At 39.3% G+C, this 20117-nt stretch overlaps 1 protein-coding gene across 1 annotated transcript in view; it reads right to left on the bottom strand.

Annotated features, from left to right (window-relative positions):
• Window positions 1-11295, bottom strand: part of mecom.L (MDS1 and EVI1 complex locus L homeolog) — a gene marked incomplete at its 5' end in the record, with an annotated part of 35268 nt that extends 23973 nt beyond the window's left edge. The window contains 1 exon segment of the mRNA NM_001095670.1: window positions 11159-11295.
• Window positions 11296-20117: the final 8822 nt, after the last annotated feature.

Below are 20117 nucleotides of genomic sequence, written 5' to 3'. Positions count from 1 at the left end.
GCCCCACATGCAGCAACACTTGCATCAAGAGGCAAATATAGTCTCCTATACTGTAGAGCCAAACAATGTACAAACAATGCATAGACTATATAAAAAGGCTGCAAATAAGACACATATAAACGTAATATATAAAGGTCACAGGATCTTAAAGGAATTGTTCAGTGTAAAAATAAAAACTGGGTAAATAGATAGGTTGTGCAAAATAAAAAATGTTTCTAATATAGTTAGTTAGCCAAAAATGTAATGTATAAAGGCTGGAGTGACTGGATGTCTAACATAATAGCCAGAACACTACTTCCTGCTTTTCAGCTCTCTTGGTTTACACTGACTGGTTACCCTGGTTACCAGGCAGTAACCAATCAAAGACTTGAGGGGGGTCACATGGGTCATATCTGTTGCTTTTGAATCTGAGCTGAATGCTAAGGATCAATTGCAAACTCACTGAACAGAAATGTACCATGTGGCCCCCCTTCAAGTCACTGACTAACTATAACTTATAGAGCTGAAAAGCAGGAAGTAGTGTTCTGGCTATTATGTTAGACATCCAGTCACTCCAGCCTTTATACATTACATTTTTAGCTAACTAACTATATTAGAAACATTTTTTTATTTTGCACAGCCTATCTATTTACACAATTTTCGCAGTACAGGTATAGGATCCATTATTTGAAAACCCATTATCCAGAAAGCTCCAAATTATGGAAAGGCCTTCTCCCATATCTGAATTGTTTGGAAGGCCATCTGCCATAGACTCCAGTTATTCAAAGTATTCACATTTTTTTTAATAATTTCCTTTTTCTCTGTAATAATAAAACAGAACCTTGCACTTGATCCAAATTATATATATAATTAATCCTTATTGGAAGGAATACCAGCCTATTGAGTTGATTTAATGTCTATATGATTTTCTAGAAGACTTAAGGTAAGAAGATACAAATTACAGAAAGACTTGTTATCCAGAAAACCCCAGGTCTTGAGCATTCTGGGTAACAGGTCCCATACCTATATAAGTAAAAAATTCTATTGGTTCATTTTATGTGGCTGAAGAAATATTGGCAGTTTATTTTTATCCCCTGCTGTAATTATTGTATAAGTTGTTCTGCATCTTTACTAATTGCACATAATGTTGCGATAAACTAATAGCATTTCCCTTTTCCTTATCTACAGCAACATGTAAGGATATGTACAGTATAATAAATGTCTCTCTATGGGCTTTAATGTAAATACCAAGGCAAGTACAGATGCTTGGTGCATTATACATACATTAGAGACAATCAGCTCTGCATTCAAGGATATGCGCGACATTAAATAAACAAGCGTATGAATTTCAGCTCAAAAGAAGTGAATGTTACCGTAGAATGGTCACCGTGGAAGCTTACTTCCCTTTAGGAACAATGAACTTCTCTCAACACTTAACATCACCTCTTTTGGCAGCTTTCACAGGTTCAGCTTATTGGCTTCCTTTCCAGCAGCATGTTGACATTTGAATTGTGACATATTAGAACTTTGCATTGACTTCTCGGAAACCGACAGGTTGAGAAGACAATACTCCCCAAGACAGTTACATTATGAAATACTCCCTTTTTTACTGTGATTGTAAACATGACTGTCTCAAGTACTTTTACACGGCTATTAAAGAAATACTTTCGTCTCAGGCTGAAAACTTTGATGGCGGTTATTTCAATAAACAGAAGGCTTTTACCTTATGTACAATATACAGAACTACTAGCTTAAAAAATGCATGAACACAAGGGCATATTTAATAAACATAGAGAATGATTTTTTTCCTTATAGACTAGAGCTAAGCTAATACAACCACAGTTAACAGGCTACACGGTTTATGCAGATTCCAATGGTATAAAAAAATATTTTTTGTAAGAAAAAAAAATATAAGGCATTTTGAAATAGTTTTCTAATGAAAAATGTAAAATAATAAGAAATTAAAAGCTCTGAGATTGAACATGCATGTATTTGATATTAACCTTATTTGGGCCTATTTGGATTGGATTTCTTGCTCTGGTGGTGGAGGGATGCCATGAAATACTCTTTATAATATTCCGTGGTTATTATTTTTATCAGAAATCAACACACCAGCTATGAGCCGATGAATGTGAGGGACATACCGTAGTCGTTTTCTGAGTTTTCTACATTGCTGAGTTTTCTACAAAGTCTAAATGCACTGCTTAAAGTAGTCTTAGACAAACCTAAAAATAATCAAAGTGCACTAGAGTCTGTATATACATACATACATACTCCAGTTTACTTTGATTATTTTTAGGTTTGCCTAAGACTACTTTAAGGGACAATGCAGTTCAAAGGATGTTTGTATGTATATGATCATGTTCTCAATTTAGGAACAAGATGAACTGTACTTTCTAAATGACTCGTTTTTAAACTAAGCATTTCAATAAATCCTGAGCATTGTCATTTGACCTCTGAAAATAGGACCAAGAGTGTCTGGGGTGCATTGTGCTGAAATGGATACAGAGTATGCAATAATGTGGGTTTGTGGTTGGGAGTGGTTGAAACCCAAAAGGAAATTTTAGCTCACTTAAAAAAATGACTTGACACTCAAAAAGCACTATTATGGTAGGCATGTTACTAAGCGCAAGCTGCATTCCAATACAGGATACCTAGCAGCACAGCACATGTAGCAGAATGAGGGGTGAAAATATAGGAGTTTTCAGATTTCCAGACATAAGGGCTGCACATGATGCTATAAGGCTGTTACAAAAGGTCTAACCACAGTGGATCCACCTACCTGTATGTATTCATTTTGTGAAATGGTATCTTTGACTTGGGAAAATTAGTCCACTATGTTATGTCTGTCCTTACACAGAACCATTAACTAAACTATTTGTAGTCCTGCTCATAAGTGTAGGGCTGGCCCACCAGGATACCAGGAAAACTCTAGGTGGGCCCAGGTGTCAGTGCTGCTATTTCATGGCCATTCTCTATTTCTATGAGAACAAAGAGGCTAATTAGATGGAATAATAGATTATAGTATGTAAAGAAAAGAGAAAGTGTTTTTGGTGGGCCCCTGGTCTATGGTTTTTGGGTGGGACCCTGGTGTCCCAGTCCAACATGGCTTCTCATGGGGACGTTCTGTCAAAGTTAAGCTCTATGGGCAAAGATACACTTACCCAAGGAAATAAGGGTTCAGCTCCAAACTCAACATAGGAATATAACACAGGCCACCCTAAGACTCTTAATTTACCTGTCTGGAAATTCCTGTATTATTCCTGACCCCTACAATCATGTTAAAATCTGAACAATGACTTCTTGTATAAGAGTAATGTCAAACTTCAGAACTATGGGTTTTGTACCTCCCAAATACTAGAAACCATGATTCAGATATCCCTGACAATGTCTGTAAATTTTGCAAACTTAGCTGTGAACATCGCAACAAGCTTATTCAGAAAGGAGAATTCTCTCTTAAAGATTTAAGTGTGCTTTTAATTGACATTTCCATTTAAAGTAAGTAAGACACTGCCAGACACAAATGAACTTCTGTTCTGCGTTTGCCCAGCAAGGAGGCCACCAACCAAAGAGCAAAAGTATTTAAAAAGCATCAGAACATGAGTGCTGAGCTTCATGGGTCATAAATTATGTTAACATAAATGCATTTTATACAGCCAACCGCTGCCCGGTTATGCAAAGCATAATTTATTATTCAGCGTCGGTAAAATAACCTTCTCACTGCCAATGGGAACTCCAGCAGACAAATCTCTCACTGACTGGCAGCAGGAAACTACAACTTCACATTTCGTATTTTGATTTTGATTGCTTTCCAAAATACACTATCTGAAATTTACTGTCTAAATAATTTTCACTTTGACCCATCTGGTATAATTGCATGCATGCCCACATATGAAATGAGAAAGAAAATCATTAATTACACCCCACTCCAGAAGTGCCAAACGATTCACTATGGAATGGCTAAAGCAGGCCCTGAAGTTCAGAGTGCTAAATCTTCACTAATTCGTCGCACACGGGTCATTTCATTTGGATTAATATGCTTCATTTGGCAATTCTAGAAATTAGAGAAGTGTGAATTATGAATGGCCTTTGCCATATGGAGGAAGCTCTAATAACTGCACTGATAGAGGGAAAATGCTCCTTTCCGTGTTGCACTTACAGTTCTTCATATGGCCGCCAGCATTTTGCTTTGAAGAGAAATGTTGATTTTTTGCATGCTTGACTGAAAAGTATAGTGCAATACGGGTTTATTTATGAACCATTAAATACGCAAGGCTAGGAGTGCACAGTAAAACAGACTGAGAGGGACAAACTGCAGTTGTTATAAAGCCTCTATTATATTATTAACTTTGGCAAGGCAAACATGAAATTGTACATGTCTGTCAGGCAAAAAAAAAACTTGGGTTTAAATACCTTTTAAAGATATATGCTATCTACATTTGTCATGTATTTTTAAACATAAAGGGGAACTTCAGTCAAAATGCTGGTTGCTCCTTTAGAAAGACAGATAGATAGATAGATAGATAGATAGATAGATAGATAGATAGATAGATAGATAGATAGATAGATAGATAGATAGATAGATAGATAGATAGATAGCCTTGAAGAAGCTGCTTCTAGCAGTAGAACACAACAGTGGATCATTAAAGGGGTTGTAAACCCAGATATAAAAGTTTGCATAATGAAAATGCTAAGCTACATGATATGACACCAATTAATAATTACACATTGTCACCAGTTTTACAGTTAAGTGATTTGTAAATGCAATTGCTAATGAAAGCAGCATCTGTTTGTCCTTTGCTTTTCCCTGCCCTGCTGGTTCTGACTACATGTACCACTGAAATCCAGCCAAGACTACAATCCCCACAATGTCTTGCACACTTTCTGTGATTTGCCTTCTTTACATGTTTGTTCATCACAAACATGCAAGGCATTGTGGGTATTAGAATCTTACCTGGCTTCTGCAACATTTTTTTTTTATAACTTTAAAATTCATTCAAAATTTATAATGAAATCTATATTGGAAAGTAGCTTGGAATAACTTTTGCTTCTGCTGTAAAAAATAGTATATTTGGTTTTACAACAGCTTTAAGTGACCACTGCAAAAGAAGACTATTCCAGCTCAGTCAGATGAATACAGTTTTGAGAGTGCATGCAAACAAAGTCCATTCGTGGGGCTAGGTGATAGCTCTATCCAAAACATCCAAACAGCCCACTCTGGTCACGTGGGTAAAGCCAGTACTGCAAAATGAAGGCGCATGAGTCTGGTGCTGGTTAGGATAGAAAGATTTGTATCGAACAATTGTATAAAAATCTTCTTTTATTAAATATTCTTTAAAAGCACACAAAAATCCAAATGAGCAGAGCAGGGGAGTGCATGGCTCATAGCGTTTCGTGACTACAACTTCATCAGAAGCCATGTTCAGGTAGTATCAGGAGAGATACTTAATTAATTGACATGGAAAAATTCATCAACCTCCTATGCCCTCCCAGTTTAATGCCTTTGACTAAAAACTAAAATTAGAAAAAAAACAGACATTGATAAAATAAAAAAACACAAATAAAATCTGTTGCTCTAGCCTGATGAAAACCATAAGTCTAGATTCTAGTATTTTTCTTTAATTATGTATGTTGCATTTAATATCACTTTCTATGTAGATAAGATCTCCTAGTCCTGTTGGGAATTTAGGCAACTGTTAAGCCTCCATAACTACATCACATTTACCGACAGACTTCTCCACCTCCTACGGCATTTAGAGTGTATTGCTGTGCAGTATGAGCCTGGGCTGACCACTACTGAAAGGTTTATGTCTTTAAGTGCTATAAATGTAGCTCCTAATAAAGACTCCTTTAAAAGAATCATGCCCATGGAGATGTGTTAGATACTCCCACAAAATATCTGCACCCAGATGTTTCTCAAAAACAACATTTATTTAAACCACATTTTATATGAATGCTTTTATCTTTATACAGTAACATCATTACTTATTAGCACATCGGCCTTCTTCTTTTTTGCCTTCTATTAAATCAGGTTTTTTTACTGGTTTAATGTTTCTATCACCATAATATGGTTAGCAGAACCATAGGAATGCTCAGAAATGAAATGAGTTATTATACAATAATAGATATCAATGAACAAATGGTGAGTCAAAGATAACCAGTCATGGTTTCCTGGCTGTAATCTCATGTAAGCATCAGAGACAGGGCTACAAATTATAACCCAACGTCACTACAGACAGTTAACTAACTCATTTTAACTTCACAAAAAAGAAATTCTATTTTGTGGTTGAGTCTACCATATTGCAGCAAAGTACTTGCCCAGGGAAAACCGGACATGATGCAACCTGAATTGGAAGAGATGGAGCCTCACAAAACCAACCAGAAAGGCTCTGCTGCTTGTGGTTACAGCCACGTCATTGCTGTTTCCAGTTTCAAACCTGTAGTCCAAACAGTTCTCAAAATTGCTACCCAAACAGTTCTAAAAAAATGTCCTAAATATTAGACAAATTTTAAACCATAAAAAACTGTTTTACCCATCTACAGCTGGGACAGAGATAGCACTCATTTGCAATATGCTGCCTGCTATATGTGATCCCTACAATTATGCTTTACATGTAATATGCTGCCCGCTATATATAATCCCTACAATAATGTTTTACATGTAATATGCAGCCTGCTATATAAGATCCCTACAATTATGCTTTACATGTAATATGTTGCCTGCTGTATATAATCCCTATGAATTATGCTTTACATGTAATATGCCATTTGCTATATATAATCCCTATCATTATGATTTACATGTAATATACTGCCTGCTATATGTAATTCCTACATTAATGCTTTACATGTAATATACTGCCTGCTATATGTAATTCCTACATTAATGCTTTACATGTAATATACTGCCTGCTATATGTAATTCCTACATTAATGCTTTACATGTAATATGCTGCCTGCTATATGTAATTCCTACATTTATGCTTTACATGTAATATACTGCCTGCTATATGTAATTCCTACATTAATGCTTAACATGTAATAGACTGCCTGCTATATGTAATTCCTACATTTATGCTTTACATGTAATATGCTGCCTGCTATACATAATCCCTACATTTACGCTTTACATGTAATATGCGGCCTGCTATATGTAATTCCTACATTTATGCTTTACATGTAATATGTGGCCTGCTATATGTAATTCCTACATTTATGCTTTACATGTAATATGCTGTCTGCTATATATAATCCCTACATTTATGCTTTACATGAATTATGCCACCTGCTATAATGATTTAGGGGCAGATTTACTAAACTCGAGGGAATAATTCGAATTGAAAAAAAATTCGAATTTCGAAGTATTATTTTGTGTACTTCAACCATCGAATTGGTCAAATTCTATCTAATTCGATCGAATCGAATGATTCCAATGATTCGAAGTAAAAATCGTTCGACTATTCGACCAATCGATAGTCGAAGTACTGTCTCTTTAAAAAATACTTTGACTTCATACTTCACCACTTTAAACCTACCGAGGTTCAATGTTAGCCTATGTGGACCTTCCCCAGCACTTTTCTAAGTTTTTTGTGGTCGAATAAAAATCCTTGATCGAAGGATTTTTATTCAATCGTTCGATCGAAGTATTTGCGGTAAATCCTTCGAATTTGATATTCGAATTCGAAGGATTTAACTTCGAGGGTCGAATTCAAGGGTTTTTTAACCCTTGAAATTCGACCATTGATAAATCTGCCCCTAAATCTTTGCCCTGCATTTAATATGCTACCGGTTACATATAATTGTTACATTCATATTTTGTATATAATGTGCTGCCTGCTATTTATAATGGTTACATTCATGTTTTACATATAATATGGTGCCTGCTATATATAATGGTTATTCTCATGCTTTACATATAATGTGCTGCCTGCTATATATAATGATTAGATTTATGCTTTACATTTTAAAAACAGAAATAGCACAGTAACAGAACACACAGGATGTTTCTCAGTTGAAAGTGACTTGCTAACAAGGGAGGAGTGGCATAAGCTGTTAAACACCCAATGATAATTCAATTATTCATTAGATATCCTATTGCATGCATATTATCGGATTTGGCTAAAAAGGGGTCAAACTGTTTAGGGGCAACCATATTCTACTTGGTGTTTCAACACCTCCTGTTCCCCAATTTTAACTAAGGTTTACAAAAACTCCCTTTCATAAGGGATGCTTAAAATATATACTGTAGATCATGTTGCACACAACTGAATACAGATTTTTTCATGAATCCTTTACTAAAGTTGTTATTGATAACCCTGTAATTTACACCCAAACAGAATTTGGATAGGTCAAAATCTATTTGCAAATTTAATTAAGCCCCAGTCTAGGAGACTAAATAATTTCTAGAAATCCAGTGAAAAAAAATTGTTACTAAGGTACCCGAATATGCGGAGTGTTCTATGTAGCTAACACATCAGTACAAACAATGTTTCTGTATAACAGCACCGAAGGGACAATAACTCTATTCAAAATAATGAGTTGCTGGACCCAGTGACAGAAAGAGGTTTAGATTTTACTTGTCACATAACTAAAGATGTGAGTGTTATATGATCAAATCAGAGCAAGCCAATGGGTGGTTCCACATTTACAATCTGACGGAAATATGGCACAACCTTCTTTTTATTAATGATAATGGTAACTGTATATAAAAGTTAGTTACATTTAGTTAGAGACATGGTAACTAACTAGAATATGTTCTAATACATATTGATGTCAAATATTCCAGTTACTTCTAGCAGTTCATGAGATTTCCAGCATCATATAACAGTAGCACAAAATTACACATGATAAGAGGCTTGAACTTTATATAAATTATTCATTTTGAGATTATAGAGACTGTGTTAGGTAATAAGAAAAGAATCCTGCAGCAAGGCAATATCTATATCTCAACATATACTTTATGTCTTGTGTATTTAATTGGTAACATATCAGGCATTTTATGGCACCCCTGTGCTTTAAATTCATCTAATCAGGACCTTAGATAACTAAACTGGTGGTTCTATTCATAAGGCGATGTAATTAAACCCGTAAAATGCCCATAAGGGCCATTGAATCAGTTCATAGGAACCGCATTGAAGTTTTGACTCAAACAATTTGTTCTAGAAATGTGAATAAAAAATACCTTGAAAAAAAGGGACCAGTTCCAAAAAAATAATACCAATTAACATAGTGGATAAACTGCAAAGAGTTTAATGCGCTGGTGTTTGAACAGATTTATCCAGATTGTGGTTACAATTTACAAGCTGATTTGGCACGGACTCAAGGTAGGAGACAAATTATTTTTGCTCATTTAGAATCATTTAGAATCTTAAGACACCTAAAAAGTAAGAGGTTAAAGTATCCCTAGCTATATATAGAGATATATTTCCTTAAAGTCAGACCAACAACTATTTAAATATCAAAACCTCTGTGTATTGCCCACAGGTAAAATTTAACTGAACATAACATTCAGACTAAACCAGTTCTGTGCCAATCACTGCTAAAAATCAGCGAAAAACATGTGAACCAAAAATTACACTGATCATTAACATTTATATAATTTGTTGTATTTAATGGAAAATAACATTAGCTACATCTTGTCTGATTGTTTGGCTTGATGTACTAAGATATCAGTTGGGAAGTAACAGTAGGCGGTTGCACAACACAAATGAGAATAAGCATGTATAATATTTTTGAACCCTTAATACTGTGCCACAAAATAGACTACTGTTATTTGGGGTTAGAGGTTAATTAAGATGCCTCTCCTCTGTCCAGATTTTCTACTTCCGAAAACATTTTCGAGACAGAGTTCTATTTAATGTGTTAGCTAAGCTCACAACTCAGTCTGTCCTGAGCTTCAGCACTGTCCATCCAGTCTATGTACTGCCTGCCAATACAGCAATAGGACAAAACAACAATGGCCTGGGGTTCCACAGGTGAACAAGTTTGGGGGTTAACAATAACTGCTGATCAAGTGTTTGTATGTGTGCAACAGTGCAAATCTGGCCCCACTGCAGTGGAAGGGTTTATTAAGTAGAGGACTGCTGTTGCTTCAGTTGGCAGTTCTCAGTGTTCACAAAAAGGGAGAATTAAACAGACCTGGAGTATCTCTTAAGAGAACCCTTTCATCCTTCCCTTAAGAACAGTTTTCTCATAGCTGCATAGGCCAACCCCTCTTAACCTCCCCATTCCTCGAGAAGGATATAGAAGGGCCAAATGGTAAGGACATTGTCCCTTCTAAACAAAGCCAGGAGCCTTGGGGATTCATTAACATATTCACTGTTAATAAAACAAATTTTGAATACAACAAAACAATAAAATTATTTTGTGGTCTCAAAGGAAGAAGAATTAACAAAGTCAGAAATGCTCATATAATGATATGCCTCAAATAGCCGTAACATGAGGCAGAATATACAATTTTAGTTTGTAGCAATAAAAGGGTCTATTACAATATTCATCGATTTTTTTAAAATGTTTTTAGAAAAGCAGTGAAACTGTTCTGCAGTTACATTTACACATCATCAGAAACTGCACCTCTAGACTTCCAGTCTCAGTTTCCATTCAGTAGGTAAAATATGCACATTTCCTCACTGAATATAAAACAAATTATATATTTTCCATGCTATATAACAGGTTGAAAGTCTTGCCTAAAATTTAAAAGAAAAAATACAATTTATGTTGAAAACTATTTGGTCTAGAAGAAATGGTTTCATTTAAACTGGCACTGTTAACTGCAACATTGCAAGCTGTAGAACCATGTCTCTACCCATTTAGTAGATTTTATATAGGTGACTTTATAGTGATATAAGGAAATACACAGGATTTGTGCTTGTTTATAATCAAAGCAAAGAGTAACCCAATAAAATACAAATTCTAAATTTTAGCAGGGGTTAAGTAAACCAATACAATCTGCTCTTTAATATTATGTGCAAAGGAAAACAATGGCACTTATCTAGGAAGCAGATTTATTTATAAATATTAATATAATAAAAAAAATTATATATATATATATATATATATATATATATATATATATATATATATATATATATATATATATATATATATATATATATATATATATATATATATACACACACAATAGATGATTGAAGTTTGTGTTTATAGCCATGTGACTTACCTGGTCATTTAGCTGGCAGGCGACCAGATTGGCTTGATTGCAGTACCCAGCAAACTTTATAAATTTGAGCCAATTGCCCACATCTGGCTGGCTGGCATCGATGCAGAATTTCACATTCCCATGCTCATCCAGGACCTACAGAGAAAGCACATTTGCATTCAGTTTGGCTGCAGCAGTAATTACTACTAATTGCATCGATGCCAGGATACAGCAACTTTTTCCTATTTTCCTATTTGCCCCAAACAACTATGTTGAGCTGCCAGGCACCTGAGGGTGAAGTTAACAGCAACATTTGCAGGCTGAGGAGTGAAATCTAATCCCATAGTGAGTTTATTCCTATGGTCTGCATGTGACAGACATCTGCTGGCATTTTATTGTGTGTAGGAATGGAAGGGCTGAGCAGACGCACCAATGTAAGACGAGGGCCCAACGTTGTAAATACACGGTAAATCTTTACTCCAGCAGCCCTTTAACACGCTATAAACTACTGCCAGTAACAAAATCCCAGGCTCCTTTGCATGCCAAGCGCCTATACTCCGCTGTTTGGCCTAGGCTGGGGTCTGAAGGGTTAACAAAGTCCTGCTGAGATCAGCGCTAACATTTCATATTTACAATCCTGCGCACTTGTTTTTTTTTTTTTTTATCATCCGCGACATTTACTACCCGCTGCCTTATCTGCTGCAATTAAATCGCATTATTATTATCTCCTAACTTCTGTGCCCTTTATTGCCCAGCTGGGTGGCACACCGATAAACAGACACAATACACAATGTTTCATCGCTACGGGGAAATTGCAACAGATTCGTCTGTGATTTAATATGATTGACAATTGTGTTTTTCTTCATCAGTTTGTTTTTGATTAAAATTTACTAACAGATAAATCGGTCCAAGCGCAATACAGCGCCCAGGGCCGCCAGGTGACGGTGTCATAACGCGCTGTGCTAACTGCCAGCAAGAAAAGCGTAATTTTTGCACTGACCCGTAAGTAATAGCTAACTAACCAATAGGTTAAAGGGGACAGGGCCGAATTGACCAAGGGCAAGAGATGGACTGCACATCCCATTATATGTAAATACCACCGTGGACCTATGACCGTCCCTTCTAGTTGAACTATAACTCCCAGTAACCCTATGTTGTGAGCTGTAGTAACCAGAGACACAGGATTAACGATTTAGCCCCTTTTGAAAAATATTTCATCTTTTTTTTAAAAAATTTAAAGACTATAAAAAGATGTACTATTAAATGTATCTAAGAAAAAAAAACTTTGTCACGTTGTTTCCAAATGATATTTGTTTCAGAAAATACACACCATTATTTCTGCCATTTCGGGGGAAAAAGTAACAATAGTGTCAGATTTCCCACTATAACGATTCTGTGCTTCTATCACCCAAAAATCGTTCTCTTATTCCAACTCTACAGTCATAGGTGATTCCCGTAGGCTTTAAATTCTGCGATATAAAACGTTCACTCAATTTATACATTTTACTTGTATTTAAACCGAAAGGCCACTGTGGAACATGGCATCATTACAAGTAAAATAGCAATAAATATTATATATTCGTTTGCGTTTCGTTCGTCCGATTTTCGTTTATTTCTGGCTACCTGGATGTGAAGGATCTCGCATTTGCTGCGCTTCGTTTTTCTTAAAAATATAAAATCACGATATTGTACGAATTGTCTTGAGTATTTTGCGCAGAGAAAAAAAAATCGCAACTCAGTAGTCAACGCGATAGGGCGCAAACAAATAAAAATAACAATCGAGTTCAGTGCTGTCATTAGTCTCTGGGTATTGGCATCTGGTTGCTTGTTTTAGTAACGAATAATAAAATAACATTCCTGATATTCAGGTTGGTAAGACTGAGACAAGCCTTGGGCAGGGCGCATGCGATATGCCATTTAGTCGGACGAGATAATTGTGCAGATGGTTTCCCTATAAACACAGGTTATATATATACTAAACGGAGTGGATGTGACTTTGTTTATTATTAGATAACCAAACTATATAAAAAGGACTGATATAAATAGGCAAATAAAAAGGGCCCAGCGTCCCTAAAGAGACCAACGGGAATAGGTGCTGATTAAAGTCACCCCATGTGATCGCCCTCCTGTGGAATGATCTCCCGTGGCACCCAAGTCATGCTCTGGCAAGGAAGCGCTCAGGCTGCCATTGGCTGGAGGTACAGGCAATTTCTGTTTACCCTGTGTCATGAGTTGGAGCAGGTGGGCACACAAAGGCCACTGGACTGGCCTGGCACAGCACCCCAACACGCCATGGTATAATAACAAGTGGCACACTGGTATATGCTACACATGCACCCCAGGGAGACACACACAGACACCCAGTGCCAGGGAGACACAGACACCCAAGCAGTGCCAGGGAGACACACACAGACACCCAAACAGCGCCTGAGGGAGGGTTAAATGTGCAGCAGGGAAAGTCCAAGTGTAACCACAAACCCGCAGGAGCCAAGAGCTGAGCTCACACACTGCTGCCAAGTAAATGGGCGCACTTACCTGGGCAGAGCGACTTCAGGAAAAAAACTCAGTCCGACAGGGGTTCCGGTTGAGAGAAGCAGTCCTGATTCCGGATCTCTGTTGTTCCCAGTATCTGCACAGCTCACCCAGAGAAACTGAAAGTGTCTGCAAAGTGATTGCCTCTCGTTGCCTGCTCTTATCAGTCAGCTGGGTGACACCTCAACGCTCAGCTGTCTCTGGAGGGAGATGCCCTGCTGTTTGGTTCCGCGGGGAGGGATAGGGCGAGTGGGGCCACTAGTATTGCTCCCTGACAGACCTTGGCTGCCTGTGGGCTATTCCTTTCTGTCCTCAGAATTCAGATCGTCCCATTTATGGCCGGCTATTCGGCCTCCTCTGTCCCTTTCTGTGTTGGAGACAAAGTGCAGAGCCCTACTTAGTCTGAGTCAGGCGGCAGAGCCCACTCTTTACCGGCAATTTACCTGGATTGTTTCTACTGTAACTGCGGGGGTTTCAGGCTCACTGTGCTAAACCCCCCGAATGTTGGGGCTGTCAGGCTGCCAATCCTTTGCTTTATATTGGGGGTGACAACTTTGCAAATTAACGGGACTGGTCCAGGAAGAGATGTCAGGTTGGCAGCTCTCAGGGTTTGTCCTGTGAAGTTTGGCTGCTGACCATTGAGTGTGTCCCCCAGGCAGTCCCGGTATGTCAGACTTGCAGGGCAGGTATGTGAGGCTTTCAGAGCCCGTGCTGTCCCGTGCTGTCCCGTGCTGTCCCGGTATGTCAGTCTGTGTGCGCTGATCCCGGTTGTTTGGATGAGTCAGTGCCAGGACAGGACATTGGCCGCTTAGACGTCTGGATGTGCCTTGGGAATCTCTCTCCCCAGTGTCAGTAACCCGGGGCGGGATAATGGGCTTCGGATCCCGGCTGCTCTCCCGTTTATATCATTAATCCTTCCTGCAACGTTTAACTTGAGCTCAAGTCCTCCCGGGACCGTCCCTTCCCCAAGTCTTCAAAACAAACTGTGCGGGTCCTTGTGTCATGAAGTGTCTCTTTAAAGAGCATCAGATCGGCCATGCAGAAAGAGGAGGATCGGGGCTCAGGGCTGTGCGCCTCTCTCTGCCTCTCTGTAAGGACACGGGCTCCTCTCTCAGGACAGTTTTAAAGTGACAGCAGCCTCCTCTGGTAGACGAGGTCACTAAAAGGTCGTTGGTGAGCCCTATAGGACAGACTGATTATAGATGCCCCATCCCCTTAAACATGTCCATTCCATCCATGCAATGTGCAGCCAATAGGGAGATGTGGGGTGGGTGGATGTCTTTCTTTCTGGAAAACCTCATCTCCTTACTTCTCATTTACTCTGCCTGTACTTGCTGCTCCTGCGCCTGCTGCTGCTGCCCCAAACTTCCCCACACACTAACCTTCCCCACACACTAACCTTCCCCACACACTAAACTTCCCCACACAATCCCCTCACTTCTTTCATGCATATTACTTTTATGTTATCGTTTTAATTAATAAAAAAAAACAACAACTTTTAAGGCACTTTGATCCTTTCTACCCCGCGACATTCCCACGCAGCCACTCGGGACAAAGATAATCTGCGGGGAAGCCGATTAATTCCTTTCCACTTGCTCAAATGGGCACTGGCATGCAGAATAGAAGAGCCAAACTGTATTATTATTATTATTATATTATTATTATTTTTATTAGCTACAGCCTTCTACCCTGCATTTGACAGTTGTGGAGGAATGAATGGAAAGTTGAAGGTTTCGGGGCACCCCCTTCTTATGAATGAGCCAGTACCACTGAATGAGCAAATACCACTGAATGAGCAAGTACCACTTTGCCTTGTAGGGGGGGGGGGATCAAACGGTTATTATCCAGCTCGCTTATCTGATGCAGGGATATTATGCTTGGCACACCCTTGCTTATTATCACGTTGGTAACACAGCATACTTTTCATTTTTCCCCCTCTTAATAAAGTGTAGGGCTGCGGCGCATAGAGTGCTATTTATTTAAGAGGAGGGGGCAGCGCGCATGACAGGCAATGGTGATGAATAGGTCTCAGCAGACTGTTATCTGTGACATTGAACCGCTGCTCTAGATAATGGCCATTGTTCTGCGGAACGGCCCGGCGGTGCTAGTCGGTAGGACAGGAAAAATCCTTTGTAAATAACCTTAAAACTGCCCAGAGATTCCCAGAGACATGGCTGCTTGAGAACCTCGGACAGGTCCCGGTTCGCTGGCCATTGGTTTCCTGCCTTGCCCTCACTCGCTCATTGTTACACGCCGCTGAGAGGTTTTTTTTCTTTCATTTAGCCATAAATCTGGGCCGTTCGTGAGTCGGAGCTGCGCCGAGTTTTTCCTGTCAGGATGAGGGTTTTTGTTTTATGGGACATTGTGTGGAGTAAAGACAAGGAATGGCCGACTCCATGATCACTGATTCCGATAGGCCAAACAAAAGCCCCATTGGTATGAGAGGCCCTGGAGAAAGTGGCATCCCCACAGAGCGGCAGCTTTTCTCTCTCTCCCGCCTCATGTACAAATGGGCCGCAGCTGTGGGAGGAGGAGGAGAGGAATTCCCTGTGCCGCCAGTAGGTGCCGCTGCTTCATGGATTAAAAAGAAAATTTGGGATTTTTTTTTCGGTGCGTTGATTATGTTTTAAAGCAAAATATGATAGATCAGTCTATAGTAACCCTTCCCGTGCTGCGTCATTCAGGGAGGATTGTCATTTACTTTCCCTATTGCTGCTCACATAAAACTTTCCCACAGCAACGGGTTAAAGCCTCCCGCTTCCTCACCCCCTTTTGCTTGTCCATCATTTTCTCCCTGGATTTGGATGCCCCGAATGAACCGAAAGGGATCCCTGTGCCCTATGCCCGGAGGAGAAAAGGAAAAGGAAGGAGCTTTTAGGAAACTTGGAGCCAGTTAATGAGGCCCAGCCCCGGTGATAATTTCACTTCATCCCTTGGGAATATGAAGGGTCACTGTCCATCACAAGCCCCTCTCCCCACAGCAAATTCTCACACAGCTACTGCTGCAAACACGTATCGGGTTCCTGGAGAGTTTGTTTTAGAGCTGAGAGGCTGATGGAATGTGCGCTCTATATTTCTATTGTAGGTGATGATGTATACGTGTGTGACACAAGTGCGCGCAAATAGCACCGTCACATCATGTGACCACCGAGGGATGTGACACTTCGCCTCTAATAATGGTCACTTTTGCCACCACCACTTACAGCACTCCCTCACGTTTCCCTCTTTGGTTCTACCTTTTCACTCAGGGTAAAAAGCACTGCAGCTGCTGACAATGAGCCATGTTGTCCTCACAGCAAAATAAATATAAGAAAATATACAACATATACCCAAGAAGGGGGCCTTATGGGGTGTACATGGAGCACAAACAGGCCCTTAAATCAATATAACCCACTATTCACAAGGAGAGGGACACCCTAACTATACAGAGCTTAGAACTAATGTAAGAAAGACTACCAAGCCTGTGCTCCTCCACCTACATCCCTGAGCCCTCACTGAGAGCCACAGGCTATTGCTCATGGATCATGAGTCTTAAAAAATTGTGGTTCAACAACTTCTGGAAGGCTACAGCAAACATGATTTTTAGTGTATATTTATATATACAGTAAATATTAAATGAAATGTGCCCACACTCACCTTAAGGGTCAGGGCACACACTCAGATTCGGGAGATTAGTCGCCCAGTGACAAATCTCCTCTTCTTTGGGACAACTAATCTCCTCAAACTGCCTTCCGCCGGCTAGAATGTAAATTGACTCATGAGGAAACTTTGGGCGACTTCGGAAAACAAGGCGCTCCGAGTGCCGTCCCTCGGGAATTTACATTCTAGCCGGCGGGGAGCAGTTCAGGGCAGGTCCGGACTGAGAATTAAAATAGGCCCTGCCATTTCAGGTACATAGAGGCCCAATCAGCCCACACAGAGGCCCAAACAGCCCCCACCAGCCCACTAAATACTGACTTTCTATGGCACCTTATAGCAGTCCCTCTGGCATTTGCCAGAACCCACAAATTGCCAGTCCGGGCCTGGTTCAGGGAGATTAGTCACCCCGAAGAAGAGGAGATTTGTCACTGGGCGACTAATCTCCCCGAATCTGAGCTTGTGCCCTGACCCTTAGACAATCTGTCGAAGTGGCAGTCAATTAAAAATGCATACTTTTGGTAAGGACCAGCACCCTCTTGCATCGGATTTTAAACAGCACATTGTTTTTATTTACATACCACTTGTGACACTATAAAGAACTGTTATCTTAAATCTAATGCAAGACAGCACTGGTCTTTACCAAAAACCGCACCAACAGGTCTTTATACAAAAGTAGAAAACCTTTAATTCAACGTTTCGGCTCGACCGCTGGAGCCGTCTTCAGGAACAAAAAAATTGTCCTGAAGACGGCTCCAGCGGTCGAGCCGAAACGTTGAATTAAAGGTTTCTACTTTTGTATAAAGACCTGTTGGTGCGGTTTTTCTCTTTTGCCTATGACTATTGACACATGTAACCAGCACACAAGCATTGCTTTTTTCGGTTATCCGTGTGCAGTGTACTCAAATTTGCTATATATATATATATATATATATATATATATATATATATATATATATATATATATATATATATATATATATATATATATATATATATATAGGGGCGATCCTACCCAATTTGCCGCCCGAGGCAGCCATTGTTTTTTCCGCGTCGCTAGTGCAGAGAGCGCAATTATGCTCTCTGCACTAGAAGAGCCAAATTTCCGGGTTTAAAACCGGAAATTTGGCTCTTAGTTACCAGGAGCGTCATTTTTGCCGCCCCTGGCAACCAGGGGGGCGCTGCTGCCTGAGGCGAGTGCCTCAACTCGCCTCATTGGTGGAGCGCCCCTGTATATATACAGGACTGGGATTTAAAATAGGCCCAGGCATTCCTAGTACAGAGAGGGCCAAATAGCCCCCCACCAGCTCACTTAATAGTCACTTTCTATGGTATCTTACAGCAGCCCCTCTGGCATTTGCCAGAACCCACAGATTGCTATATATATATATATATATATATATATATATATATATATATATATGTAAACAGAAGATCAGCACTCTCTGTAGTTTAGTGCTTTGAGAAAGATCCCCATGTGGGACCAAAACGTCGGATAAGATGTGATATTTTGTGAAATAAATCAACACAGTTTCACTAAACTACAGAGAGTGCTGATCTTCTGTTCATATATTATTACATATTGGATTGTGCACCTCTGGCTTCATTTATTGCATGTGGCAGCAGCCACCACAACCTCAACAGATTTGTTTACAACTTTCCCTAAAAGTACACATCAAATCAACTAACCCAATGGACCTCATTTACTAACACAAGTAGAAAATGAGCATAATTCCACAGTAGTTGTTAATGGCAATGGGACATTTTCTTTTGTCACTGTGACAAATTCAAAAGAAGCTACATACGTAGTACTGTCTGGTTGTTACAAGCTACTGGTATGGGACCTGTTATCCAGAGTGCTTGTGACCTGGGGTTTTCTGGATAATTTGGATCTTCGTACCTTAAGTCTACTAGAAAATCATTTAAGCATTAAATAAACCCAATAGCCTTGTTTTGCCTCCAATAAGGATTAATTATATCTTAGTTGGGACACGTACAAGATACTATTTTATTATCACAGAGAAAAAGTAAATTATTTTAAATTTTTTTAATTATTTAATTAAAATTGAGAATATGGGAAACGGTCTTCCTATAATTTTTAGCTTTCTGGATAATGGGTTTCCAGATAACAGACTCCACTACATTTTATGCCACTGTTGATAACTGAGTTTGGGGACAGGAATCCAAAGGAACCTGTTGGAGACCCATAATGCAGGTATGAGCATATACTAAACTATAGATATAGGATTCAGTTGTGAGTAGATGGCTTGTTATGGGTGCATGATCTCTGTGCTATACCTGCGCATGCCGTAAATCCAATCTATCAATCAGATAACCTGAACTCCCTGGGTCACCCAGCCTAAAGTATTTCTGGCACCCGGCAGTTTAGCTCACACAATTTGTAAACAGTTTAAAACTAAAAAGTGGGCTGATCAATGAATTGAAACAGCAAATCTATCGTGTCAGTGGCGTATGTCGAACTGCACTGGCCCAGGTAATGATCTATTTAGCTGAATCAACTCTGCACACATGCACCCTGCTTGAAGATTGGTCAGATATCAGAAAAGTCTGTCATTGTGCGACCACAATGCAGCTTGTTCTGATAAATATAACTATACTGCAATTTATCTTCAGTTGGCCACAAATGCAGAAGTGATTAACTGATTGCAGATTGTGTTACTTTTTGGTATGTAATAGGCATACTCAGAACCCTGCTAGCTACAGGTGATATTTTCTAGTCTTCTAGTCTTATTAGTGGGTGGGTTGAGACATGTTCTAAATGATGTTTCATTGTATACCAGGCCACACAGTT

Source organism: Xenopus laevis, chromosome 5L (assembly GCF_017654675.1).
Source record: "Xenopus laevis strain J_2021 chromosome 5L, Xenopus_laevis_v10.1, whole genome shotgun sequence".
NCBI lineage: Eukaryota > Metazoa > Chordata > Amphibia > Anura > Pipidae > Xenopus > Xenopus laevis.
Note: the sequence above shows the minus strand (reverse complement) of the source record. Positions and strands in the feature narration are given on the sequence as shown.